The 27,259-nt window shown below is 53.1% G+C and overlaps 1 protein-coding gene across 3 annotated transcripts in view; it reads left to right on the top strand.

Annotated features, from left to right (window-relative positions):
- EPHB2 (EPH receptor B2) overlaps positions 1-27,259 on the top strand; it is a 183,563-nt gene that overhangs the window by 87,081 nt on the left and 69,223 nt on the right. The window lies entirely within an intron of this gene.

Genomic DNA, 27,259 nt, shown 5'->3' with positions numbered 1-27,259 from the left:
GGTCTAAGCTACGGCCCGGCACATGGCAAATGCGCAACCATGCTTATGGAGTGACCAAGCAAGTGGGGGGCGGAGGGGGAGGGATTGGCCACAATGACATCTTCCCAGGCCCCGGAGCCCAGCTCGCTCGTTCCAGCCCTACTGCGTGTGCTTGGCTCCCGTCCCCACCCCCACCAGGCAGGTGTTGGCTGTGCCCTCCACAGGGCCAGGCCCCATGGGGACAAAGCCGGGGGCGCGCCTGGGCGGCCCAGCCTCCGCGTAGGCTGAAGCTGCTAACAGGCTGGAAACCTCTTTTGTCAAAGCCCGCGCTGCCTCCAACCTCCTTTAATTAAAGACAATCAGTGCTTTCAGCCCCTCTGCACAGCTCAGCTCCCCTGTTTGCAAACACACAGCTGCGGGAGCTTTGTGGGCCCCCCCTCACCACCGCCCCGGCCCCGCTTCCCCAGAGACACACAGAGGTGCCTTTATTATCAGCATGGAGGCTCCTGCACCAAGAGGCGGGCGCCTCACGCAAGGGAAGGATGGGAGCACTTTCTGGAGAGGCTGGGCAGTGGGAATGGCTGAGGACCCCCGGGGCAGCCCATCCCACGTGGGCCATGGGTCCTCCTCTTTGAGGAACAGCCTGTGGGTACCACTCCAGCTGGGTACCTTCAAGGAACCTGCCACCTTCCTTTCTCCTCCTCCGTCTCCTTGGTCTTCTGGGCCCTCCTTTTTAGAATACCAGCTACCCGTGTGTTTTCTTCCAGAACCTGTGTCTTATCTGGGCATGGCAGGGCACCGATGCTGGCCCCTGTGTCACCTTAAGAAGGAAGGAAAAGGGAAAGATGGCTTCTGTTGACCACGTGCTGTATGCCAGGACTCTGAGTCTGCAGAGCATAATTCTGAGGTAGCTCCATTTTATAGGCAGAGATGCTGAGGCTCAGAATGGCTCAGTAACTTAGCCAAGTGCGACAAGGAAGGAGCAGAACCAGCCTGCAAGGCCAGGGCCTTCTGACCAGAGTGTACTAGTTGGATCTAAGCATACTAGAGGCCCAACCTCCTGGGGGTCAAAGGGTCGTCTTGTCCTGCTCTCCACCTGCCTCAGCCCCCAAAGACTGAGTCTGTGCCATGTGCCAGGCATTCTGGTTGTTCTGGCTGCGGAAGCGGGCCCCGACATAGCCGTACCCTCCAGGAGCTGCCATTGAAGGGAAGATGCCCCAGACAGACCCGTGTACATGGCAAGGCCCTGAGGTAGCAGAGAGCTCTGTGGAATTCTCTGGCACCACAGAGCGGGGAGTGACTGTTTGCAGGGAGAGGTGGGAATATTCGAGCTAATGCTCAGGGATGAATAGTTGCTCTCGAAAAAAGAGGACAGTGGGCAAAAGCATTCGAGGCAAAGGGCAGGGAAATAAAAAAGGAAAGCAAATTTCAAGCAAGGTGAAGCATCCAGGCAGGACAACTGTGTCACTGTGCCCATTGCGGATGAGGGGACAGAGGCCCAGCCTGGCTGAGTGACTGGTCTAAGGTCACATAGAACAGTAGCACTGGAAGGGGGGCCTGTGCCCTACTGCCAGGCATTACTGCAACCCCTTCCCCTTCTTGCCACTTTCCATTGCTCTGAATTGCAAGGACTTTTGAGACCAGCTAATAAGAGTCCCCCCCCACCAGACTTTTTTTTTTTTTTAGATTATTTATTTATTTATTTGACAGACAGAGATCACAAGTAGGCAGAGAGGCAGGCAGAGAGAGAGGAGGAAGCAGGCTCCCCGCTTAGCAGAGAGCCCGATGCGGAGCTCGATCCCAGGACCCTGGGATCATGACCTGAGCTGAAGGCAGAGGCTTTAACCCACTGAGCCACCAGGCGCCCCTCCCACCAGACTTTTGATGCCCGTGGGAAACCACGTCCGTTTTTGCTCACTGTTGTATCTCGGGGCCTAGCCCAGGGCCAGCACCGGGGTGGGGGAGCTCAGTCAAGACCTGCCAAGGAAGGAAATGTCCCAGGGAAGGCGTGTGATGGGCCCCTGGGCTCCCACGCTCCATTCCGGGCCCGGGCCAGACATCCCAAGTCCATCGCCGTACCCCTCTGCCCCATCCAGAAGGGCTGCAGGCGGGCGCTGTGGAGCTGGCTCGAGGGGCGACGAGTGTGTGACTGCAGAGTCAAGTCCAGGTTCACAGTCTGTAGGGGAGAATTTCCAAGGAGGCCGCTTCCGAGTGGGGAAGAAGGGATGGTAATAATAGTACTAATAGGTTCACATTTACGGAGTGATTTCCACATGCGCGGCATGGTTCTAAGCTCTTCATATGTGTTTGAGTCCCACAACACCCTGTGCCCTGAGTCGTCTTCCCCCTCATCCTCCTTATTTTACAGAGGGGGAAGCTGAGGCATAAAGGCGTTGAATAACTGACCAAAGGGCAGAGCTGGGATTCAAACCCAGGGAGTTGGGCTCTCGACCCCTACACCACCCGGCCTCTCCTCTATCATCATGGGACCTCCGGGCCCCCGAAGCTGCCGCCCTAAGAGCTGGTGTGTGTCCCGCCTCTCCGTGAGTCCCCCGCTTCCTCCCCTCCGAGTGGAGACCCAAAAGCTGAGTCAGAGCCGGCAGAGCCAGGCTGGGCCTGGGATCCATCTGCCTTTCGGCAGCTCCGGGCCCACTTCCTCCAGCCTGGACCGCTTCCCAGTGGTGCCTCTGCAGGCCCTTTCAAGTCCCCTGGCACCCCCAGCCCTACTTCCTGTGACCCCTGGCCCCGGCCTGACCCGCTTCACTCAATTTCCCAAGATGAGTTGCAGAAGCTGCGGGGTCTGTATGCAGAGACGGGAAAATTAACGAGCTGCTCCCCGGCAATTGGCGGTTTCCAGGCACCAGCTGGCCTGGAGTATTTACTCGGCACCCTCAGAGCAAGACAATTAAGTAGAGCTTAGGCTGGGGTGCAGAGATGTCTAAGGATCAGACGGAAACCCTTCTAAGATGTTTTTCCAAGGGATCAGTGCCTGAGAACAAGTTTCCAGGGAACCGGGGTCTTTATTCATCCTTACAAGTATATGATATATTAATACATATAACATATATTTTATATGTGTGTGTATATCGTGTGTGTGTGTGTGTGTGTGGATACACACATACATTCATTCACTGAGCATTTTCTATGTGCTGGGCTTCTTACCTAGGTTCCTTTGTTGAATCCTCTCCTTCTTTCTGCAAGGTGGACACAGTTATTCCCATTTTCCAGATAAGAAAACTGAGGCCCAGCAAGGTTAGGAGACTTCTCCCAGGTCACACGGAGGAGCTGGAATCTGGCCCCAGGTCCATCTGACTCCAAGGCTCTGCTTCTTACCATAGTGGGTCTCCTTCCCAGTCCCTGAGTATGTGTAGCACTGTGTTAGGCCCCTAGGATGGTACCCCAGCAAGAAAAGACTCAGTGTGTCCTGCACACCTCCTCTGCACCAGGCACGGAGAAGAATACAAGTGTGAGACCCCTTCCCTGCCCTGGGAGGGGCCATGTTGGAGGGATACGTTGTCAACTACATGAGCCAGGAAGGTATGGTCAGTTCAAATAGATCTAAAGGTGGGTAGGGTCTCACTGAGGAAACAAACCTTGTTTTTGACCGTGAAGGCTGAAGAAGAACCTGCCAGGTGAAGATGGGCCAAAGGACGTCCCAGGTGCAGAGCTCAGCATGAACCCTCCAGGGCTCCGTGTGCTGGGGAAATGGCAGTTCAGTTCAGTCTGGTGTCTGGTGAGATCACTGGGGTGCGGAAGGAGGAGAGAGAACAGAGAGGACAGTGGGGCAGATGGTTAAGGGTCTTGAAGGCTAAGCAGATTGGATTGGGCACTAGAGAAGGGACACGGAGCTGCTCCCAGTAGCTGCTGACACATCCTATAGCAGGAAGGGCCCACCTCCCAGCACAGGACCACACAGCTGGTTCCCCTGGCCACCGGCCTTTCTTCTGTTTCCCTGGTGGCCAGGGAGGAACAAGCTGGTTGCTTGGCCATTGAGACACCTCCTCCTTGCTGTATTCCAGGAGCTACAGATCCATCTGTCCTCCCTCACTCCCCAAATCAGGGCATCACTAACTAACTCTGTGAGCTGGGACAAGTCACTTCTCTGGCTCATAGTCTCCCCAGAAGTCAAAGAAGGAAGTAAACCAGAGGTCTCCGAAGGGCCGTACTCCCCTGCATCCCAGAGTTTTGTGAGAAAGTGAATACAAAGCTGGGCCTTTGGGGAGTTCCTCAGTAGTGGGGATGGGGCGGGGAGTTTAAGGACTTCCTGTGACAATTGCCCCCCCGGCAGAGCTGACAAGGCAGGAAGATTGTCCTCTAACCTCTCTGCCTCCTGACCCACCCCATCTGGGCCCCATCTTATTCCTGGTCCCCTAATCTCCCCTGAGGTGTCACTTAGCCCTGTCATCCCACCCGAAGGCTGGAGAAGCTCAAATGAGGGGCTTTCAGATATCCTGACACACCAAAGAGGGTATATATTTGGGCAGGAGCCTGGTGGCCTCAAGTCCTTGTCCCCGCCCCACCCAGCCCACAGGCAACCCCTGAGGGACCTCTTATTGAAAAATGCCCTATACCCTGTCTTTGGGGTGAAATGATAAGGGTCTACACTGGGAAGTCAGAAGAAACAGGGTCTGGTCTCAGCTTGATAGCCCACTTGCTATGTGACCCTGAGTGGGCGCCTTGTCCTCTCTGAGCCTCCATTTTCTCGTCTGTACAATGATACGGGTTCGGCTAGATGAATGAGAATGTCCCAGGCCCCAAGCCTATCTCTGATGCTCTTGGTCTGAAGAGGGACCCAGCCATCCTGTGCTTTGAGCACTGCCGCCCTAGGGCATCCCTGAGGGCCAAGTCCAGCTCCGGGAAACTGCTTCTGCATTTAACCCAGCTTTGACCGCTCACACCCAGATGACTAGGACCACAGAGCAGGTCACCGATGGCTCCACCACACTCAGGATGTCCCCGCCAGAATGTCACCTTTTCCCTCACTTTCCCCTCTCAATGTGGCTGGTCCCCGAGCCAGTCTGTGTTCATGAGTGGCCTGGCCAAGATAAGGAACTAAAAATAACCCCAATGGGCACTGGGAATGGAGGGCAAAAACCACGTACGCTAGGCCAAGGGGATGAGCCTGCAGACCCGGGCCCGGGCTTAGCTTCTGTCCCAGCCCTGCTTAGCTGTGTGGCCCCGGCCGGTCAGCTCCCATCTCCACACCCCTGGGCGTTTGTTGTTAAATGCAGGCACCTACCCCTCTGGATACTGGGAGGAACAAGAACTAACAGCGAAGTTAGGCCCCACCAGCCGAGACCTCCTTGCCCCAGACGCCCTGCCCGGCCGAGGACAGCAGACAGCCTCCCAGGAAGCAGGGAAGGGACAGCCCTGCTGCGGGAGGTGTCACCAGAGGAGCGGGGAGCAGGGGGCTCCAGGGTCTCCTTGGGAACTTTCTCCAAGTCTCCCAGTCAGAGCGGCCAGCAGTGATGTCAGTGAAAATCACGGAACACATTTTGAAGGAAAATTAATAAGGAACGGAAGGAAGTGGAAATTGTGAGCCCTTGGAACCCGGGGGGAAGAGGTGCCAAACCCACCCACCTACACCGATGGCAGCAGAGGCGGGGGGGGGGGGTGCGGATCTTTCAGAATGAGGGAAGTTAGGAGTGGGTGCTGTGGAGAGTGAGGTGCTCAGAAGTCACAATGAAATGATGTTGCCAACGAAGACAGCAGAGCCGGCCAATGAGGAAGAGGGATGTGGCATAGAGGTGAGGAGGGCCTTTTCCGTCACTGGATCCTGGCCTCAGCCTCTCTGAGCCTCAGTGTCCTCATCTGTAAAATGGGCATGAGGATTAAAGGAGGAATGGGAACAAGTCTGGTGTCACTGGGGCTCCGTGATCAGTAGCTGGTATTGGCCTTCATTGTTGGGGGGAGGGGCACTGCTGCTAACCCCATCTGAGCAGAGCAGGTGCAAGCCCCTGCACCCAGCAGGGCTTTGATGAGTGTGGTAGAGTGGCCAGATTGTTGCATGGTGGACTGGTGGGTGGACAGACTGACGGACAGAGAGATGGATGAATGACTGCTGACCATACCTACCGGGCCCAGGAGCTTAAATATGCATTGTACGTTTCTCTTCTTTTCCCCTCAACCTCCTAGCCAGCTGCTGACACCACGACCCTTTTAAGTGATTATTTGTAATTAATTAGAATGAGGCGTATTATGTATTTGTGTTTTCATTTTGGTATCATAATCCATTGCAGATCTCTAAAGTCCACTGCCTCCCTAGTACTTTTCTGTTTATAAAACACGTCCACACTCATCAATTTGCCTTACCCTCACAACAACCCGTCATCAGGCAGGCCCTCTTCTCCTCCTGTTTTCCAGGAGAGAAATCCAGGCTCAGAGAGGTTCAGCAACTTGTCAAAGATCACACAGCTCTTAAGCAGCAGGGCCAGAAGTCCAAGTCTGGGTCTTTTGCATTCACGGGGCACTGTCAGCTAGAGTGGATTCCTTCTGGGTGGGACATTCCAGGCAGTTTGGAGCCTGCCATGAAGGAGTAAAGGAGGGAAAGGGAGCCGCTGGGGGTGGGGTCAAGAAAAAGGGGGATGAGGTTGGGTATCACAGGTCAGAGGCTAAGGCTGGGGGCCAGCCCGTCGCCCAGAAGCTCTCAGGGCCCCGGGGCTGTATCGCCGTGAGTTACCTGTATCCCATTCCAGCTGCCAACCCCTCCACCCCCAACTCTGAAATATGCCCCCCACCCCCGGTGATCGCCAAACCACACCCCTCGATCTGAGCTTCAGAAACAATGGTCACCATGTTTGTTCTTACACATTTACTGAAGATCTGTCGAGGGCCACCCTCAAGCCACCCTCGGTGAAAACAGTAGGGCCCCCGTGCCAGTGAGTCAGGCTTGGCTGGGAGACGAGTAGACAGACGAGGACAGTTCAGGATGCTGAGGGATCCGATGCAGGGAGACACATGCGGGGGGGGGTGGGGGGTGGGGAGGTGCCGCCGCAGCAGGGGGCGGGGCCTCTGACACTGCCACGAGGAGGTGGCCCTCCTCATGGCGATGCAGGGGTGACTCTGAAATAAAGGGAGACGTGGAGGCCAGCCGGTGCCTGCTCTGCACCACGCCCTGCCAGTTCTTGCCTTCTCACAAGGCGTCATTACAGCCTCTTGCCCATTTTCCAGATAAGGACGCTGAGGCTCAGAGAGGTGAATGCCCACGCTCAGAGTCACACAGCCAAGAAGCTGACCCGAGTTGAGTTGCAACCACCTCCCAAGTTGCCAGGGTGGGGTGGGTGGGCCTGAGGTGGGGCCCAAAGGTTCTGTGAGGAAGCAGGAGCTCCAGGCCCGGCAGGTCAGAAGCTATGTCCTCGGCAGGTCAGAAGCTATGTCCTCACCAGGCCAGCCGAGGCCACCGGCCAGCCGTGGTTTACAAGGTACAGGGCTGGCTCAAGATGTTTTGCTTCACAAATGCATGACGGGCTCATCTGGGGTAAGTTTGCGTCTTTATGAGTGTTCTTCAAAAGCCCAGCTCGGCTCCATGCCCGTCACCATGGAGACGGCTCTGGGTGGCTGAAATCGGCCGCCCTCTGTGGCCATGCAGAAAGGCTGCCAGGTGCTGGGGTCGGCGCCACGCTGGGTGGGGCACCCACAGAGGCCTTTCCTGAGACACTCGTTGAGGCCCAGGGGTGGGGGTTTGAATCCAGCTCCCACGGAAAGCAAAAAGGTCGAGCCTACGCCATGGACCATAGAGCCCTGTGGGCTGGGGGTGCCTCTCTCAGGCACCCCCATGCCTGCTCTACCCAGTGAGGCAGTGCTTTTTCCCCAGCCCACTGCCCTTGGCCTCTGGACAGGCTGAAGCCAGGCAGGGACTGGTGGTGGGCGGGTGGGGACCGGGTTTGAATCCCAAATATGGGCTGCACATCCCTACACCCTAAAACTCTCACACGGCTACCCCGTTCTATAAGTGGGGGAAACCAAGGCCCAGACAGAAGTGATATGATCGAGGTCACTCAGCAAGGTAGAGGCCGGAGGAAGCCTGGTGGCCCTCTCCTCCGAGCCCAGTGCTCATTCTGGGCCACCGTGCAGCTGCTCGGTCAGACCTGAGGTGTGGCTGGGCCCGGCGGCAGAGGCCACTTGGCCAGAGTGCAGCCAGCCCATGTTTGGAGGAGGGCTTGCGGGCTGGGAAGACGGCCTGAGTCCTGCCTTGGCCCCAGGCCCTTCTTGGCTCTCAATTTGGGTCCAAGTCTCAGGGGCTGTTCAAAGATTCCAAAGGCATTTGAACATATTGGAAGCAATTTGTCAGTCCTGGAGGCTGTTTGGAGGCTCCAAAAACTATTTAAAGTTTCCAGAATCTGTTGTGTTTACAAAGGCTGTTGTTCACGGTTTCCAGAGTGGTTTGAGGTCCTGGGCGAAGGTCCCCGAGGCTGGGTGGGGGTCCAGGGCTGGAGGCGTGCTGTGAGGCCTGCGTGGCACTGGAGGTGGAGCTCCTGGCAGCACGAGCCCAGCTTTCTCTCCCAAGACCCAGCCTGCAAAGCTGCTGAGTCCGCTGGAGCTTCTGCTGTTCTGAGGAGCAGAAGGAGCGTGGGTGTTGGCAACATCGGGACAGACTTTAGAATCCAGCTTTGCCACTCACAGGCTGTGTGACCTGAGGCCAGTTGCTTCACCTCTCTGCACCCCCCCCAACTTGTTCTGCAGGCCCAACTTTCTGCTCCCATCTCCTCTCTGGCTTATGTGGGATGAGTCAGAGAACAGTCCCTTCCAGGGCTGGTCAACACTTGCCTCTGATGTGGCTTCGGCGGTCCCTGTTCAGGCTGAAAGCCTGACCTGCAGTCGTGGGATGGCCAGCCTGCCTTAACCAAGCCTTCCTGACCCTGAGGCACAGCCCTTCTGGGTCCTGTCATGGGGGAGGAGGTGTGAGCTGGGCTGAAGGCCCTGGTGGACCAGAATGCTCATACCTGCCCGTGTGCCCATGGAAGGCTCTCTCTGGTCACAGCCCCATCCCTGCCTTTTGGGCTCTCCACACCTCACTGCCATCCCTAGGGTTCCTCCTTCCAATTGTTCTCATTGGCCCAAGAGCCCTATCCCTACCCACCTGTACCTGATATCTGCCTGGTGACTCCCCACAGCACCCATGTGGGGTAGGCCTGGGTGTGGAGCCAGACAGACCCAAGGCCTGACTAGACCTCTTACCTGTAGCATGACCTTGCACAAGCTAGTGGCTGAGCCCTCCTGAGCCTCAGTTTCCCCCTCTATAAAGAGGGGATGATAAGCCATGCGCTGTTCACCTCCCAGAGTTGTTGTGAGGGTCAGATGAGGTGATGGATAGGAATGAGGTTTATAAACTCAGAAGCTACAAGGCGGGTGGTGCCTGAGTGATTTGGCTGAAGTCATCCTGGGGAATTGAGTCCCAAACCAGATCCACAATCCAAGGTTCCTATAAGGACTTCGATGAGGGCTTCCACACCCTGGAGCCCTGGACTATCCTCGGGGCCCCTCTGCGAAGTTTCACTTCCTCCCACTTCCTGACCCACTTGGGGAAGTGCAGGCGGACGGGCGGGCTCCCAGCCAGGACGACCTGCCAGCGCTAACTGATGCGCTAAGTGCATCTCACCTTCCTGGGAGACAGAAGATCGATGCCGTGGAGGACGGGCAGCCTCGCTCGTTGCCACAGCCAGCCCCCAAGGGGCACAATGGGCCAAGAATAAACACAACCAGGCCTGCTCCCTCTGCAGGGTCAGCCCAGGCTAGACCAGAAAGACGGGGATTTGATGTGACCACCTGTGGCTATCGCCATCCTCACCGGACCCAAGCAGCATTGCTGGACCACCCAGCATGCTAAGTTTACTTGTTTTTAGCAGTGTGAACTCACTGGATCCGCACAACCCCCCTCCGAGGCAGGTTCTGCTCTCATCCCGATTGCATAGATATATAAGGTGACACGGAAGGTTTAGTGCCATACCCTGGGTCCCACAGCTTAGGAAGTGTCCCAGGCAGGACCAGAACCCGCTACCTTTGCTTGACTCAAAGCCCATGCTGCTGGGAGGGTATTTGGCCTTTTTCGTCATGCAGAGAGCTCCGCGGCCCCCACACACCCCGCAGAGCCCTTCTCCAAATGCCCGCTTGGGGCCCCATTCCAGCCTTCTCCATAATCTGGACCCTGGGGCTTAGGCTCCAGGGCTGCATTTTCAAGACTTGGAATGTGCTTTGGCCAGACTCTCCTGGACAGGTTGAGAGAAGCGGGTGCCCATCCTCAACCATATTCTGCCAGAGCCCCCAGGGCAGGCAGGATTAAAGGTAGGCCTGGCCCCCAAGGTCACTTGACATGGAAGAGCCTGTGACTGGCATGAATTCTCAGGGGGCCTAAACCCTTAAACCGAAGTGAACTCAGCCTCACTGCCCATCTGCCACAGGATGGCCGGCCTATAGCCAAGAATGGGCCAGGCTGAGGCTTTGCCAGCCTTACACCTCGTGCAGGTGAGGCAGGAGAAACCGCAGCCCTAAGCTTCCTGGGGCTAGGCTAAAAACAGGGACAGATGGGCAGGGCACAAGATGTGGAATTGCTGGGTGGGAAGGGCCCGGCCCTTCAGCTTCTCCCTAAGTGGTGGGAAATGTTGTAGGCTTTGGGGTTAAACTTGGCTGGGCCCGTCCTTGCTGTGTGACCTTGAATAAGACACTTAACCTCTCTGAGCCTCAGTCATCACCTCCCTTTCCCCTTTCCCCAGGCCACGTGGTTCCACCTCATTCAGAGTCATTGTACCTGTTCCTTCTATCCCTCAGGCCCAGGGCCCCAGGCCAGTCTCATGTTGCCTCCTCCCTCAGCCCCACCCGAGTCCTCTGCCAGCAGTCCTCACCTCCATGACTGCCATCCAGTCAGGTGCCAAATCCTATCCCCCCCCCCCCCCCCCCCCACCGAATACTAGCATGGCCGCCTTCCCCATCAGGTCCCTCTGCATCCCTGCTCTGGTCCAGGCCCGGTCGTCTTTCCCCTGGATTTGTGCAGCAGCCCTTCTAACTGCTTCCTGCCTCCTCCCACCTCCCCTCTGGCAGTTCCAGAACCATCTTTCTAAAATGGAAAGCTGGTCATGTCTACCTAACGCATCCTGACTGCACACAGAGGCAAGCTCACACTCCTTCCCCTGCTGCAGGGAAGGCCTGTCACCATCTGGTGACAGCCCCAGCCCCCTCACCCCCCTCTTCCCTTAGCGCCCCTCTGCCTCCTGCCACGCTGGGCAGCTGGGTTTGCTTGGGCCTACCCCTGAGCCTTTGCACACACCCGCTTTTCTCTTGGCCTAGAATTCCCTTCTCTCCTCTCCCCCGTCCTCCCCTCCTGTCTAATACCCTCTTATCCCTCAGGTGTCAGTTTGGACATCACCTCCCCTGGGAACCTTCCTTAGCCACACTCCCCAAAGCTGGGCCATGCTGAGCTCCCACAGCCCTGTGTCGTGGCCGCTGTCCCTCCTCATTGTCATTGTCTATTTAGACGTCTCCCTGCCCACTAGACAGGAGACCGCATCTCCCCTAGGCTCTGAGATGGCCCCTCCAGCCCCAGCGCCCTGTCCCAGCTTGAACCTCACTTTCCTGCTCACTGCACAACCAGTCAGGCTCTAGTCCCAGCTCCTCTGGGGCTGTGCTGTGAGACCTGGGGCCATTGCCTTCCCCTCTCTGTGCCTGCGCTGCCGAGGGTCTGTTAAAAACCTGAGGCTGAACTAGGAGATTGCTCAGGACCCTGCCCACTCCACAGTTCCACGTCCTTGGTCTCCTGTGATGCTCTTCGCTCTGCAGCCCTCTGTGCCTTTTCATTCCATCTCCAGCCACTGCCTCTTGTAACTTCTCTTTCAGCCTTTCTGGTGACCCTTTCTGTCCCTTTCTGCCCCAGACTTCCTGTGAGGACTGAGGCCTCCTTCATGCAACCCCAGATCCAGATCGAAGGGCAGGCGTGGAAGGCTCCGAGTCCCCCTACCAGCCTCCCGTCACGGGACCTGCCATCTGCACAGCCCCAGTAGGGCCATTAACTCACTATGAGTCAAACGAAGCCATAAATAAATAAAGGGGTGAGGGTCCCAAGGGGGCCTGAGCCCAGCTGGCTGCCCTGTCTCTGGCCAGATCTGGGGTCCCGACCGCCCCAGGATGGACTCAGCCTGACAGATCTTCACGTGTCATCACTGTCCCCAGAGAGTGATGGGGAAGTCACCAGGCCTCTCCGACCCCCATTAGTGTCAGTAATTGCCAATCAATTTCCTGGGATCCTAGTGGGGAAGAGGCCCTTGGGTGTCTCCAGTGGGGAAGCCACATCTAATGGCTTTTATTTAGATTGCTGCAAATTGATTGGTTTTTTTTTTTTTTTTTTTTTTTAATGGAGCTCTGGTTTTTCTCTGGGCATCCTAACCACCCCCTCAGGGCTAGTTAGGCCAAAAGATGAGTGATGGCATGACTTTACTTTCCAGAAAAGCCGAGAGCAGGGCTGGTCATACCCATGCTGCCCGTGTCCCATCCATTCAGCACTTCCTGAAGGTGCAGTCTCAGGTCCCACTTCCTCTGGGGGGTGACCCCACCATCGGCCCTTCCTGGAGTCACAACTTTCGCCAAGCTCCCAGGGAAGAGGTGAGATGATGAGAATAATATGGATGACAACAGCAGCTATGACCTACTGAGCCCTTAATTGTGGAGCAGAGACTATGCCAATAGTTTTCCGTCTGTAGGTCATGTCCTACTGAGAAATATGCTTCATTATAAGCATTTCAGATAGGGAAACTGAGACTCAGAGGTTAAGTGACTTGCATCAGACCATTCAGGTTGTTGGGGTTAGAACTAGAATTCAAACTGGGTCTTTTTGAATCTACAACATATGCTTTTAACCAACTGTTTCAGTGTGGACTGTGAATGACAGAAAACCAAATACCAGTCACTTAAACAAAATAGATGTTTATTCCTCTCTCAACTAAATGAAGTCCCGGGTAAGTCGTTCAAGGCTAGAATGGCAGCTCCACCATTGTGAAGATCCCATGCTCCCTCTGTCTTGGTTTCATGGTCTGAGTTGGCTGCTAGAGCTCCAGCCATCACATCCATATCCCATCCTGCAAGAAGGAAGAGAAGGTAATGACAGACATGCATGTTTCCTTTAGGGACACTTCCCAGAAATTGCACCTACCATTTTTATAACATCTCAGCGGCCAGCACTAAATCATATGATGTGCAACACAGGTAGGAAATGTAAGCTCGATTCCAGGAGACCATGTACACGGCTAAAAATCGGGCTGTTACTGAGGAAGGAGAAGAGACCAGATTTGGGACAGTTATTAGTGACATCCATTAGCATCACTCTAACTGCCCCTCTAGATGTATAAATAGAATTTTAAGTACAGTCTGGAGAGTCACTAAACCCAACTTCCTGATAGCCCAGAGGAGGCCTCTAAGCCCAAAGAGGGGCTATGTCTTGCCCAGGATGAAGCAAAAAATTGGTGCAGAGCCAAATTCAGAAAAGTATCTCAGTAGTAAAACCCAAGCTCTTGGCACAACACCCTTCATCTCTCAAACATTCTGGTGCCTTTCTTCTGGTTCTCGGATTATTTCTCTCATTTTCCCCCCTTCCCCCTCTCCCCCTCCAGGGCCTTTGGTCAGTGGCACTTTGGGGCTTCTTTTAACCCCCAGTAACAGAGAACTTTATTCTGTTCCCAATATCTCTACTAAATAAATATGGCTGACCTTCGCCCTTGGTATTCTGGTCTGAGGATCTTGAAGATCTTTCCTGCTCTGATAGTTTATGTTATGATACTCAGAAGCTAGTGATAGTTCTTGCTTAGCGGATATAACCCTAGTGCTAGCAAATGAGGCTCCAGAGGCGTACTTGGGGGAAGGGCAGTGGGTACCAAGGGGTAATGGATCAGGTCCTTGGGTGATGCTGGGAGGAAAGAATAGTCTTTGTCACACATTTCCTAGGCACCAATACAGTGCTACACTAAACGCGAATAGGTTATATCTCCCAATAATGGACAAGGACTCTCATATAGACCTAAAACTAGAATAAGTTCAGCTCCACTTTCCTTTTGAAAGACACATCTAAAGCAAAACGGTGAAAGATCAAAAGTAAAGGGATGAAAAGAGACAAAAACAAGCAAAAACAAATTAAAAATCCAGATGAGAAAAAAATGCTAGAGTGGCAATATCCTGCTCGTCCCTCGGCTGAGGCTCAGAACAGTAAGGGGACTCCCCTGAAGTCATGTCTGCCCTAAATGGCAGAGGTATGATTTGAAACTGGGTCTTTCTGTCTCCTAAATTCCTGCTTCTTTGGGGAGAGCTAGTTGCCTCCGGTAAAGCCGTGACCTTGAGCTGATGGGCTGCGGATCTAGAGCCAGGTTCCTGCCATCACAGAGCGAGACTGGAGCAGGCAAGAGTGTAGGGAAAGATGAATGACCAGCCCTGGGTAAGACATGCCCTGACCTCCGGGCCAGAGCTGGGACTGACTCCCAGAGTGCCTGCTGTGCCCTGCTCTGGCCCGCTCTCAGCTGGTTCCTGCACTATTCCAGGCCCGGTGCCCACGGAGACTCCCACCCCTGCTTCCCAATCCCTACCCTCAGAGGCCGGGATGAGGGCGGCTGTGGCCCCAGAGCCTCATGGCTGAGGTTCATGCCTGGAACAGAGCTCCCTCTGCCTGGCCGAGGACAGCATGTCCCAGGGGTCTCTGAGAGGCAGTCTGACAGCAGTCAGGGCCCATCCCCAAGCTGGAAGTCCCTGAGTCCCGTACCAGAGACAGGTCCTCATTGTTTCCTGAGAGGAACTGGACAGGGAACCTGGGTTCAAGTCTTAACTCTGCCATATCCCTGCACATGGCAGGGCCGGTCGCACCCCAGCCAGCACCTCCACAGGTCCCAGGCAGCGCCCTCCACAGCCTCACTCCTACTTGACTGGCATGCGCATAAAGCATGCGAACAGAGCTGGGCTGGCCTCCACTCAGCTAACCCTGCCCATCTTTCCCAACTTAATGTGGTTATCACCTCCTCCAGGAAGCCTTCAGTGACCCCTCTTCACTCTGTATTACAGTTTACCCTTGAACAACATGGGTTTGAATACACAGGTCCACATATATGCAGACTGTTTTTGATAAATACAGTACAATACTGTACATGTACTCTCACTTCCTTAGGATTTTCTCTTTTTTTTTTTTTTTAAAGATTTTATTTATTTATTTGACAGAGAGAAATCACAAGTAGGCAGAGAGGCAGGCAGAGAGAGAGAGGAAGCAGGCTCCCTGCTGAGCAGAAAGCCCGATGTGGGGCTCGAACCCAGGACCTGGGATCATGACCTGAGCCGAAGGCAGCGGCTTAACCCACTGAGCCACCCAGGCGCCCCAGGATTTTCTCTTTTTTAAAGATTTTATTTATTTATTGAGAGAGAGAGCATACACGATTGGGGTGGGAGGTGGGTGGAAAGAGGGAAACAGATCTCAACTAGACTCCACACAGAGCACAGAACCCAGTGGGGGGCTCCATCTCACCCCCTGAGGTCATGACCTGAGCTGAAATCAAGAGTTGGATGCTTAACCAGCTGAACCACTCCAGGCGCCCCCTTCCTTATGATTTTTCTTAAAAGCATTTTCTTTTGGGGCGCCTGGGTGGCTCAGTGGGTTAAAGCCTCTGCCTTCGGCTTTGGTCATGATCCCAGGGTCCTGGGATCGAGCCCCACGTCGGGCTCTCTGCTCAGCGGGGAGCCTGCTTTCCTCCTCTCTCTCTGCCTGCCTCTCTGCCTACTTGTGATATCTGTCAAGTAAATAAATAAATCTTAAAAAAAAATTTTTTTTCTTTTATCTAGCATACTTCATAGTAAGAATACAGTCTTGATCCAGAGAACAAAGAAGATGTGTGTTATTCAACTATCATTAGTAAGGCTTTGGGTCAACAGTAGGGTGTTAGTACTTTTGGGGTCGTCAAAAGTTATACACAGATTTTCAACTGTGCAGGGGTCACAAGCTGTAATCCCCATGTTCAGGGGTCAGCCACATCATGTGCAGAACTCGGAGCTTGACGCCGTATTTCCTTGTGTGTCTCCCCAACCAGCACCGTGGGTCTTGATCTGAGCTGCGTGGGGGAGCTTTCAGGAGGTCCATAGACTTGCCAGACTTGTCCGCAGAATGTTTTCTGGGTGTGCTTATGGGCACTTGGCAGGGGGCAGCTTTCACCGATTTTCTGGAGAATCACTGCTCTAGGCTGTGTGCTCTTGGTGTTAGGAACCACGTCTGTCACTGTACCCTCGATTGGTGTGTAAGGGGCAGTTATTACTAGTTGCATGAATAATTTGATGGGTGGCCTCTTTCTTGGTTTCCTCGTCTATAAAGTGGAGATGAGAGTAGGGATCCCAGTGTCTCAGCTCTTCCTCATTTCTGTATTCCTTCTCTTGCCCTACTGCGTACATAGGGCCTGGCACACAGTTAGTGTTCAGTTGGACGTGTATGAGAGGAGTGGATGGGTGGGTGGTAGGCAGACAGAGGTGTCCGTGTTTAGTGGGGGAGGGTCCACCTGGTATGTGAACGAACATTCAGCAGGTGGACCAGTGAGTTCATGGATGAGAGGTTGGCTGGTGGATGGGTTCATGGAGGAGTGCACGGGTGAATGTCTAGATGAGTGGATTAGCAGAAAGGAGGATAGATATTTGGGGGTGCGTTAATAAGTAGGTGGGTTTTTGAAGAAAGGCTCCATGAATCAATGAAAAGAATGAATGCAAGACTTACAGATGGGTATGTGTTGTGGATGGGTAGAACTGATGGCTGGATGGATGGAACGAAGGGTGGATGGATGGTAGACAGATGGACAGAGGGATGGATGGAAATTGTAACCAAATTTGGATGTGCGCCTATAGGGGATTATGGAATGTTTGACTAGATGAACGGATGGGTAGTTGGATGGACAGACCAAAGACTGGACGAACGGATGAACAGGGGAACGGAAATTATACACAGAGTGCGTGTGAGCATTTTTGTGGGGGGGACGTAAAGAACGTTCCGGTGGAAGGACTAATGGGTGGATGGATGTACAGAAGGAAGGAAGAGAGGGAAGGTGGGAGGGAGGGAGAATAGCCTCCTCCTAACCCAGACCCGAGAGTGGTAAGGGAGGGATGGGGGTTCCCAGGGCTCAAGGCTGGTTTGCAAAACAGATAAGCCATGTTGCTTCTAAAGCCTCCATGTGTTGGGCCCCAGCTGAGCTCTTCCTTCCCATGAGTCCAGGGTTCTGGCAGCATCAACACTGAAGCTGGTGTAGGAGGGGACAAAGGGAGTGAGCAGACACAAGGGCCAGAGGGAGGGAGGGAGCCTGGGTTGGGGCTCAGGCTGCCAATGGGCAGCCGCCCTTTTACTCAGCTCCAGAATGAAGCCCCGGAGAAGGGTAGTTCATCCTTCTCTCTTGAACGGGGAGCTGACATTAACGAACAGCTAATTAACATCTTGGAGTGCGATAGTTCCAGTGTCAGTGTCCCTAATTAGTCTCGCACTAATCTGCTTTAATTAACTGTCCCTGTCGCGGCTTTAATTTAATTTTCAGCTCCTGCCCAGGATGGCAGCCCGGTGAGCATTCTGTCCCAGGGCTCCCCTGGCCAGGGCAGGGTGGGCTGGCCAAAGCCAGGTTCCCGGGGTGGCATTGCCCAGCAGCCCAGGGTTGGGCTGAGCTGGCCAGAGAGCATGGCTCCTCCTTGGCCCTGGGGGGCAGAGAACTTGGGGACTGGACACTTTCCTCCCCATCTCAAGGGAGTGTTCTCGTGTCACCAGTGGCTCCCAGAACATTCGTCAGGCAGGAGCACAGACTGTGACCATGCCTCGGTCTCCAGCAGGCTCCATAGACCAACACACTTTCTGGACATGGACTCTGTGTTCCGAAAGACCGGGATTCATATCTCAGTTCTGGTCCTTTTGAGCTGTGTGGCCTTAAGAAAAGTGCCCGACCTCTCTGAGCCCCTGTGAAATTGAGCTGATTATCTAGGCATTGCACTCTGTTCCTACCAAGGATGCATTCTGCAGGGGTGATCTGCATGCCCAACTCCCTCACTGTCCAGGCAGAGCCACCCTTCCGCAGGAATGGAAAGGGCTTAGAGTGAACCCACATCAGGTGAGGGGAGCACTGGAGCAGGAGTCTGGAATGCCCTGGTCCCAATCCCAGCTCTGCTACAACTCTAGATCTCACAGCCTCTCTGGGCTTCTGTCCCACTCCCATCCGTAAGTTGGAAGAGGCAGGGGAGGGAAAAATAAGATGCGCTGAGCCCCGCTGTGCTCTGACCAGGGTTGGAGAATTCCTGTGCAGCCGGCTCAGAGAACCCAAGTCTGCAGCAGGAGGTCTAGGTGGGAACTGGGAGCTAGGGGTCAGGTGAGGTCTGTGAACTTTGCCTTGCAAAGTAGGCACTACAGGGAGGAGGTGGCTGCCTTGGTTACAAGGTCCTGCTGCAGGTGGGAAACAAACATGCCTGCCCCATGATGGGAGCCAGAGAAGCTTCTGCCAAGGTAGTTAGACAAATGAGGAACATCTCAGGGGAGCCTGGCAGGTGGCAGATGTGGGGAGGAGTGAGAAGCTGAATCAGGACCCCTCGCCCGCCTTTTCTTAGCTGGAGCTGTGAGTACAGGGCAGGGAGAGGGAGTGGGGTCCCAGGCTTGAGGAGTGAGGAGGCCCTCTCTGAAGCAGGTATGCCAGCTAAGGAGTTTAGCTGTAATGTGGAGGGTACTGGGGAGCCATGGCAGGGTTTTGAGCTGGAGTGTGGCGGGATCAGGAGATTGGCTGCCGGCGGGGGGCGAGTGAAGTGAAATGAGGAGCAAGGGGAGGAGGAGAGAGGAGGCTGCAAGGGGGCTGCCGTCTTACTCAAGGCAGTGAAGCCTCACAGAGGCCGAGCCGGCTCAGCCAGACTTCCAGAAGCAGCAAGCTAATAGACGTAAAGTGCATGCTCTTTAGAAAAGGCAGGGTGCACCTCCCTCGACCCATGGCCTTGGGCTTGACGAATATGTTCTCTGTGAGTAGTTTCCGCGTGGCACCGGTTCCGAGGTTGTAGCTCACGCTTTCTTAGACTGCGTCTGCAAAGTCCAGGATGGGGGCTGCAGAGCAGAGGGAGGGAAATGAATTCTCAGGGGTCTAGGAATTGTAAGAGAATTTAGCATTTGCATTTAGATTTTCATGCTGATCCCCAATTGTTTGTTTTGTTCCGACCGCTTGTAAAGCAGCACGGATCCCAGATCCCACGGTGGCCTCACACATCCCTGTTTCCCAGCCAGGCATCGGAGGTCTGGAGAGATAGCCTCCAGGGTCCACGGAGGAACAGTTCCCTTTCCAAAGGGCCTGAGCCTTGCCTAGCTCTGAGAAATGCTGTCAGACCCGCCTTCCCTCAGGACAGCGAGCTCTTCCAACACCGAATCTATTTCTGGCCCGTCTTGGCTTCCCCACGGCCTGACACCGGCCTGGACCCAGGGAAGGTTTGTGAATTGAGGTGAATTCTCTCTCTGGATGCCCCACAGGCCCCCTTCCCCCCTGCCTTTGACCTCGAGCTGATCTTTGTTTTCAGTCCAGTGAAGCCAAACCAGTTTTTCCTGAAATGCTCAGTAAATTAGTGTGGAATTCAGAGCTCCCACACCAACCCCCACAGACATACCGGTGCACAAGACTCCTACAGAGAAGAAAACTTGCCCTTCTCTCCTCCTGGGCCCTGCCCCGTGGCAACCTTCGCGTTTCCCCAGGTCTAGTTCACACCACGCCTAGTGTACTTCCAGAGAGCCCCCTCCCTGCTTTCCCCAGACAAATGCGGCGGTCAGACCTCGGAGCCCCAGGAACATGTGCTGCTTCTCGGACCCCCGTCTTGCCTTGTGTCTTCCGTCTTCAGGTCCAGGAACTGAACTGCTTCCACGTCTGTGTCCTCTCCTCTCTCCTGACCACCCACCCCCTCCCGCACCCCATGCCTGGCTCCTAGCGGGGAGACTATAGAGCAGGGGGAAGAGACGTGTCTCTCACCCTGAGCCGGGGGGACAGACATGCTCTGGAAGCTGGATTCTTAGGAGAGGGGCCAGTGGCCTGGTCAGCCTGGCTGACAGCATGACGGTCAAGGATGGCTTCAGGCCTGGGCTTCCCCAGCTCTTCTTCCCCCAGCTCACTGGCAACCTTGGGCCGCATCTCTTGAAGTCTCTGTTTTCTCATCTGGAAAAGGGGTAATGAGAGCACTTACCTCCCGGGGTCTCTGCGAGGACTTAACTGAGGGAATCTGAGGATAGTGCCTAGCATGTGGTAATTCCTCTAGGAAACCAGCCAGTGACGGCAGGGAGGAAGCACGAGCGCCCCAAACCAGCGCCCCGGGATCCCCACATCTGGGGGCAGAGTGCTTCACACAGACCCAGTGTGGAGTTCAAAGCCTAGTTCTCAGTGTAGGGGCTGGTCCTGCGTGAGACCTGTGCTGCCCTTTCTCACTCACCGGGAGACGGCTGGGCCAGGGTTCATGCGACTGCTGGGGGATTACCAGCTGAAAGGTGACCAGACCCTTGGCTTTGGCCATGTCCCATGGGGCTTTAGCAGAGACCCACATACCAGGGACGTGCACAGAGACACCCCCAGAGACGGACCAGAGCTACAGACATGGCACCCACCATCGTGTGTGTATGCACACACACACACACACACACACACACACACACATGCACACACACTTAGGAGAAGGAGGCGGCTTTTGATGGCTGCCATGCAAAGGCAAACATTTCAAAGCAGGAACTGCAGGGCCGAGAACCCCACTGTCCCCTGGCTCCCTGGGTGGGGGTCGGCCACAGCTGCTTGGTTCTGTCTAGGCTGAGTCAGCCCCCAGGGGTCGGGGCTGTTTCCGTCTCATGTTGGTACCAGGAGCAGAAATGCCACCAGGGTCTTGGCTGTACAGGCACTGGGATGACTTCATGGTAGTTTGGCTTCTTCTGACCTGGGGCTTCTGGGGGGTACACACGTGTGTTCGTGGATGCTGGTGGGATGTACCAGCAGGGTCTGGGCTGCTCCAAGACCCTCCCAGCAATCAAGGCAGGAAACCAGCCAAGGCATCCAGGCCTCCTCCAGAAGCCCCCGAGTCCTACCCACCCCAGCCCAGGAGCCCCTAAGGCCTCTTTCACATCTGTGCTGATGAACATGGAGTTCGCCTGATCCTGGTTCTGGCAGGAAGAGGCCCGAGGGCCCAGACTCTGGAAGAAAGCCCGAGACCTTTCAGAGGGACCGTGAGTCCTGCTGGAAGTGCAAACAGCCAGTGGCTGGAGGTCGGGGAATGTCCCGGAATCGCCAGCTCCCGGGACGTCCCAGTCACTGACCGTTACGGCCGTAGAATTGTGCGGTGTTAAAATCACAGGCAAGCAAGAATTTTAGAATGTTACAGGCCTGGAAAGGTTATAATCATGGCATTATAGAATGTTACAATCATATAATCATAGAAGCTCTAAGAAGACTAATTAAGCACATAAAAGCCTAAGAAGCAAGAGTTTCAGAACATTGCAGGCATCAAAAGGTCATAATCATAGAATTATAGAATTTTACAACTGTAGAATATTAAAAATTTAGCTTTACAAGCAGGAATTTTAAAATGTTACAGTCATGGAACTGTTGCCTGTTACAGTAAACACGCTCATATGCACAGAACGTTCACTTGTAGTCTTGGGAATTCCAGAATGCTACAAGAGTAGAATGTCCTCGTGGAGAGTACAGAGTCTTTCAGTCTCCAGGTGCTATAATGTCACACTCAAGCATTAGGGAATGTGAGAGCTGGGGGAACATCTCACTTGTATTGTGCAAAGCGCATGACACCCACTAACTCCTTAGCCCCGACAGCAGCCACGAAGCACCTGTTCTGGGACCTCAGGGTGGGGCCTGGGGGGCAGGAGCTCGAGTCTTGGCTGGGAAGGTGGGAGCAGTTGCCTGGGCCTGTGCTTGGCCCCTCACAGCCCCCAACATATACCCAGAGCAGGGAAGCATGGAACAGTGTTTCTCCTTTTGTTAACCTGAGCCTTAGGGGCCTGCTCAGTCAGCTTCTAGTGTGTGGGCAGGAAGCCTGAGGCCTCATGGGGTCAGCTCTGCAGGCCCCCGCCCAGATTCCTAGCCAGGGTGTGAGGGGCTGTGGGTGCGTGATTCCCAAAGACTTTCCCCCACGTGCCCTGACCCTCACCTTCCTGTCTGGTGCGCAGATGACCACGTTGATCTTCACCCAACACCCTTTCCCCCACCATTCATTCATTCATTCATTCATTCATTCTCTGTTTTCAGATAACCTTCTGAGGGCCAATCCCTGTTCTGGGCACCGGGGAGATGAATATGAATCAAAATATCCCCTTGCCCTAAGAAACAGCATGATGGGGGCTCTTTGGGAAAACAGAGAAAGTGCTGGGGTCAGAGGTGGGAGAAACAGCCAGAGCATCATGGAGGCCTTCCTGGAGGAGGGGCTGGGTCTTAGAAGTAGGCAGAATCTAAGTATATAGGGATGGTGATGAGGGCACTCCAAGGAGGGGAAACAGAAGGAGCAAAGGCCCAGAGACAGCTTTGTGTGGGTTGTGTTCGAGAATCATCAGGGAGCTTTTGCTCAGGCAGTGCGAAAGGTGCCAAATGATGGAAATGGGGCAGGAGAAGTAGGTTGAGCACTGGGTGGAGGCTTGGAGTGCCAGGCTAAGGAGGTTGGGATTTGTAAATGTTAAATGGCTACGCAGGTTCATGACAGTGCTCCAGTCTGACTGTCGGGAAGGAGGGCTAGAGCTTACGGTTTGCTTTTCCTTTCTTTAGAAATGAGAAACTACAAATTCCTTCCCAGGACTGGTGGGCCAACCCTGGGCTGGGTTCCAAAAACAGAGAAAGGCTTTCGCGGGAATTCCAGGGCTGGGCTAGGGGGTGCTGGCTCTGTAGCTTTTGTCCACAGAGGCCGGCAGCAGACACCATGCTCTGAGGGCCAGGGGGAGGTGCTCAGGCTTTGAGCAGGTCCCACTCGGGGACCGCATGATTCCTTCCAGTTCTTGGCAGTCTCTGTGGTTGTTTTCTCAGAGCAGGAGGCCATGCACACCAGGAAAAGGGCCAGACAGCTCTGCGCTCAAATCCCAGACTGGCCTCATGTTGCTGAGTCAGTTGAGCAAGCTACATTATCTTCCCAAGACTCAGTTTCCCTGACTGTAACGCAGGGCTGATGACCGACTCTCCCCCACAGGGCTGCCAGGAGGGAATGGATGCCTGACCCCTATAGGCTTGCAATTCCTGTGTGTTCCCTTTACACCAGTAGTCCTAGAATCGGCAATAAACGTTTAGTCCAGCCACCCCATTTGACAGGTTAGCAAACAGAGACTGGAAAATCTCAGAGGCAGAATGGCCCGTCATTTGGCTGCCCAGAGTGGGGGAGCTAGGTGAATGAAGAGGGGTAGTGTATGAAGCCCCAGATCCAAAGCTGGGATGACAAGACAAGCAATAAACCCCAGAGCTCCCCAGATGAGACCAGCAGGGGTTGCCCAGGCCTTCCCAGGTCCAGACTGGCGGCCTCTCCACTGTCTCACGGGTTTTTTTTTAGCAAAGCACCTCACAGAGTGTCTTGCACACAGTTAGGTGTTCAGGCCCTGGGAGGGATTATGGTCGGGTAAGTGAGCACTAGTTACAAACCCAAAACTCAGATGGGAGGACTCCCCTGCTAAATGGCAGCATTTTGCACAAAAACTCAGGTGTAGGCACTTTGCACGCTCTTTAGAATAATAGCTAATATTCTAATAGCTAATAGCTATTAGCTAATAATAGCTAATAGCTAATATTCTAAAATAATATTTTAGAATAATAACACGTATCTATCGAACAATAGTCATTGAGTTTCTATTACAGGTGCCAGGCAACCTGCTAGGCCTTTGCGTGAATGGTCTCATTTAAACCCAACAACCCTTATGAACAAGTCCACTATTATTTCCACTTTACAGATGAAGAAACTGAGGTTCAGGGAGGGTTTTGCCTGAGGTCACACGGAGCAAGGCAGGAATCCAGGGCTTTCCGAATCAAGAGCCTTAGCCCTACGTCATACTGTGGTGACATAGATAGCGAGAATTGCTGAGACGTTTCAAGGGAATGTCCAAAATGAACACTGAAATCAAATCCCCAGGGTAGCTACTGGTGGGAGAGGCTAATCTGGGCTTCCTCAGGAAGGTGTGGAATGTTGACACCATCCCCTGGGCTCTTCAAGGGCTCGCGGGGGGGGGGGGGGGGGGGGCGTTGGGGGGAGCTGTGATAGTCTGGGCTGGAGACCGATGGCTGACCATGATGGGTTCCAGAGGGGGGCTATTCGAACCCCTCCACTAGCCAGAGGCAGCCAGGATTCCATTAACCTGATTCTCTGCCCCACATAAACCTGCAGAGGGAGCCCCGGGAGGGAGGGAGACTAGGGAGGGGAAGAATCCAGCTTCCCTAGGCCCTGAATGAAGCAACCAATGGCATCAGTTTCTTCTCTTGCAGTCCTGGAGGACCTTCAAGGCCCCTGGCTCTTTGAGCAGAGAGTGGGGAGAGGGTGGGAGAACCAGAAATTAGGGGTAAGAGAATCCAGGCTAGGGTGCAGAATCAGGGAGAGAGCCATTAAAGCACAGAGTCACTATACCAGCCCTGTATCCTGTGTGGCCTTGGGTAAGTCACGTCAAGTCTCTGATCTTTAGGCAGTTCCTTAGTAGGAAGGGCAACCCAGTGTCAGCTCTTCATGCTGGGCAGAAGCAACACTGTGCCCAACACGTAGTAGGTACTCAGGAAATGGTGGCTGTTACCGCTGCAGTGATTTTAACACCATGACCCCAGTATAGCCCTTCTCAGCTTGTCTGGGACATTCACATCCATTTTCTCATTGGCGTCACAATATTTCTTGAAGGCATGCAAGGATTCTTTTCTTTTTTAATTTATTTGAGAGAGGGAAAGAGAGAGCATGCAAGTGGGGACAAGGGGCAGAGGGAGAGGGAGACAAGCAGACTCCCTGCTGAGTAGGAATCCCAACTGGGGCTTGATCCCAGGACCCTGAGATCATGACCTGAGCTGAAATCAAGAGTCCTATGCTCAATCGACTAAAACACCCAGGCACCCCAAAATGTCATAGTTTCTAACCCCTGGGCTAGGCTGCAACCCAGTGATGGTCCTAGAGTGGGCCACGCCCACCAGACCTCTTTTCTCCAGTCTGTTCTTCTCAGGAGTAAGGTCAGGTACCTCTTCCTCCTGGAAGTCTTCCTTGACCACAAAGCCTAGTTAAGTACTCCTCCTCTCTTACAGCCTTCCAGACTTCTTCTGTTAAAGCATTTACCAGACGTCGTACAATTGTTAGGTACCCCCACCTAAGACTCTGAGGGCTCAATCCATGCTTTTTATAGAAAGGGAGGGGCCACAATAATTATTTTGTTAATGACTGCAGCTTCTCCCACACAGAGGGGCACGCAGGTCTACATAGAGTCATGTGTAAGTATTCAGTCCTGCATATACATAGTTACACACATTTGGGCTAGTGTGTACACACATGCACAGATAAAGGGTGAACTTTCTGGAATGTGGCAGATTGAGCTGACGTGGGTGCCCCCATCTCCCCACAAACATATAAACATACAACACTGGAGATGATCTCGACAAAAGCTTGAAAGAAAGGGAAATCCTTGGGTGACTTTTTTTTTTTTTTAATCTAGGGGATTTTTTAAAGTAATAAGTGGAACAAAAATACAAAAATACAACCATAAAATGAAATATAAGAGGAATTAGACTGGAATTAAAACATGCTAGGATTGTTTGGGAAGTAGATGGAGACATCAAGTAACTTTTGGCTTGGTTGAGATAAATATACATGTTAAAAACTTAAAGACAGCCATAAAAGACTTCAATATATAACTTCTGAATCAGCAGAGGAATTAAAGAACGTAAAGAAAATTCAACCAATGCCACAGAAGGCAAGAAAGGAGAAAAAAGTTTTAAACTGATGGTAAATAAAACACATAAGATAGTACAAATAAGGTCAAATACAGTTGACCTTTGAACAATGCCAGATTTAGGAGCACCGACCCTGCCCCCAACACACACAGTCGTCAATCTGTGCATCACTTTTGACTCCCAAAACTTAACTACTAATAATAGCCTGCTGTTGACCAGAAGTCTCACCAATAACATAAAGTTAATGCATATTTTGTATATTATCTGTATTCTATACTATATTCTTACAGTGAGCCAGATAAAATATTATTAAAAAATCTTAAGGAAGAGAAAACACATGTACAGCACTGTCCTATATTTATCTAAAATAAATTCATGTATTAATGGACCCACTTAGTTCAAACCTGTGTTGTTCAAGCATCAACTGTCTATTAGTAACCATGATAAATAAAAATGGATTAAACTCAATTGTTTAAAAACAGAGATTCTTAGTTTAGGTGGAGAAAAATCCCACCTCTGTTTATAAGAGACGCAACTAAAAGATAATGATGTGCGAAGGGTATAAGTAAAGGGATATAAAATGATGTATCAGAAAATATTCTCTGTAATAAAACTGGGAGCAAGATAAGTGTTGGGGAATAAAAAGACTTTAAGACAAGAAGCATTATTGGGGACAAGGAGAGTCATTACTAATGACAAAATGAATAATTCACCAGGAAGGTATAATAATCCTGAAGTTGCATAGTTTCAAAACAGTTTTTTTTTAAGCTTTTTTTTTTTTTTAAGATTTTATTTATTTATTTGAGAGAGAGAGAGACAGCATGAGCTGGGACGGACTGGCAGAGGGAGTGGGAGAAGCAGGCTCTACACTGAGCAGGGAGTCCAATGCAGGATCGATCCCAGGACCCTGAGATCATGACCTGAGCTGAAGGCAGACACTTAAACGACTGAGCCACCCAGGCACCCCTCAAAACAATTTTAAGAAAACACTCAAAATGATATACTTACAAGAAGAAATTTTCAAGTTCACGTTCTTAGTAAGCTATTGTAGCATAGCTTTCCCAGAAAGTGACTAAGTAGACACAAATGATTAGACTCGAATGACCTGTATATAAGAACTTTGAACCTGACCTAAAAACATTGCATATTCCTGATGCACTCAGGCAGACCCACCAGCCTTCCCCCAGGTGCAGAAGCACACAGGGGCCGAGGGTGACAAGTATGGAGGCACAATTGCAGGTCACACCAACCAAGACACCCAAAAGGATGAGGGAAGAGGTCTGGTATGTGGCCAGGTAGGTATTCAGCTAACTAAACACTTACCTGGTCCATGACCTTGGACAGTGAAATATCCTAGCTAAATCTTAGTTTCTTTCTATGAAACATGCAGATTCACCATCAGCAAACTGTTACGCTCTGGAGAG

The sequence above is a fragment of the Lutra lutra genome, chromosome 4 (assembly GCF_902655055.1).
Source record: "Lutra lutra chromosome 4, mLutLut1.2, whole genome shotgun sequence".
Taxonomy (NCBI): domain Eukaryota; kingdom Metazoa; phylum Chordata; class Mammalia; order Carnivora; family Mustelidae; genus Lutra; species Lutra lutra.
This window is presented reverse-complemented; position numbering and strand designations above follow the sequence as displayed.